We start from the raw sequence: 1,591 nt of genomic DNA, 5'->3' as shown, positions 1-1,591 counted from the left end.
TACAGTCCAGCAAACATAAACAAGAAAATCTTAGAAGCGTGTCTGTGTTAAACAGAGTAGTGTCTGCGTCAGATAACTGTGTCTGTGCAATATACAGGCGCGTTTGTGTTCAAAATTGCAAGAAAATTTCACAGTCCAGCAACAAGAAGAAATTAGTTTCGGAATACTTGAGCTTCCTAGGTTGTTTCTTCAGGTTTCATCTAGCATTCAACCTATCCTTGGGTCTCACAAAGTCCATCATTGCTTCACATCTCATTTTACATTCATACTTGTCTAAACTTGGGTCAAAAGGTCACTTGCTTGTCCTCATCATACTTTGTCAACACACTACATACAACAACACTTTGCTAGGTGGTCCCTCATCAAGGTTTCTTACCTTTGGGTCTCATTTGGTCTTACTTAGGGTCAAGGTCAGCTTACCTCATCAAGAGATACTATCCTCTCTTTGGAAGTCACACCTACTCTACTACATACATACTTGGTCTTACACTTTGGACATTTGCAAGTACACCTCAGATTCATTTACACTCCATACAACTCTTGGTCTTCCATACTTTTTCCATTTTCATCTAGTCTTACACATCTTGGTCAATTCCTAGTTCATGGTTGAAACCCGTCTTCAAAAATCTAGGAGAGAAACTAAAGAGGCTCAAGAGTCCGCAAACATGAGTTCTTATGAGTATGACAATGATTTATTTTTCAATACTGATCACACTACATTGCCGGACATGGATGTCTATAGAAACGTTCCAAATGTTGAAAACACAGGCACTACAAACAACAATGTTACACACAATGACAATTTGGACAACTTATCAATACACTCAGCAGATGTGGAAGAATCCATTATGAATCCTCATTTCAATCGATTGGTTGAGGAAATAATGAGAAGGGATAGACAATACTTCTTACACATGATGGCACAAAGTGGAGCCAAGATACCTCATGATTTTGACATGTCTCAAATAATGGAACATAGACCTTTGCAACAACCTCACTCCAATATGGATCAAAGGAGACCTAATAGTGGAGGAAATAGAGGACCACATATGGTACCTGAATCACCACCAGTTTTGCTTCAAAAACCAGAGGTCCCACATACACATGGTCAAGTATATGATACTCACCTTCGTAGACCATTATGGAGGTCTTACGCAGACAGATATGCTCAATCACATACTCAAGCTAAGGATCAACCACCAAAACAATGGGATATTCCAAGGCATGCTCAAAATTTGGACACAAGGAAACCTCATGTCAAATTTGGGGGCAACACAATGGAACATGACATGCCTGTAGAATATGGTATACATGCGCAAAATAGATATGGTGTTCCTCAACATGAATCTATACCAAGTGCTCCATATATGCAGCATCACTATAGACCTCCTCCATATGAACATGTGTATGATCAATATCATCCATATATGCAACAAGCTCCTCCTCAAATTGGTGTCTCAAACATGGGGTATGGTCCAAGAAGTTGATCTCCACCTAAGAGCAATTTGGAGCAACAAATAAGGGACTTACAAAAGAAAATGGAGGACATAAATACACCAAAGCCAACATACACAATGAGAGACATATGTCC

This window comes from Cryptomeria japonica, chromosome 1 (genome assembly GCF_030272615.1).
Source record: "Cryptomeria japonica chromosome 1, Sugi_1.0, whole genome shotgun sequence".
NCBI lineage: Eukaryota > Viridiplantae > Streptophyta > Pinopsida > Cupressales > Cupressaceae > Cryptomeria > Cryptomeria japonica.
Note: the sequence above shows the minus strand (reverse complement) of the source record.